Here is a 264-nt window from a genome sequence, read left to right as displayed (position 1 = left end):
GGTCCCTGTTGTTGTTCAGCACAAATTAAGGTCAATAATGGTTTTTGAGCTGCCAAACATAGTTTCCCAGCTAAACCTGCTCAACTGATGTTAATCACCACACAGCGTTCTTTTGTGCTTTCTCGTAAGATCTAATACCTTATTAATTAAATAAGTCTACAAACCCATTTCAACATGTTAACGTGAGCAATTAGTTTTAGATTTAGAACTTACTTTTATAATGTATTTAATGTTATTTAAGTATCAGTATAAAAATATATAATA

Source organism: Micropterus dolomieu, linkage group LG18 (genome assembly GCF_021292245.1).
Source record: "Micropterus dolomieu isolate WLL.071019.BEF.003 ecotype Adirondacks linkage group LG18, ASM2129224v1, whole genome shotgun sequence".
NCBI lineage: Eukaryota > Metazoa > Chordata > Actinopteri > Centrarchiformes > Centrarchidae > Micropterus > Micropterus dolomieu.
This window is presented reverse-complemented; position numbering follows the sequence as displayed.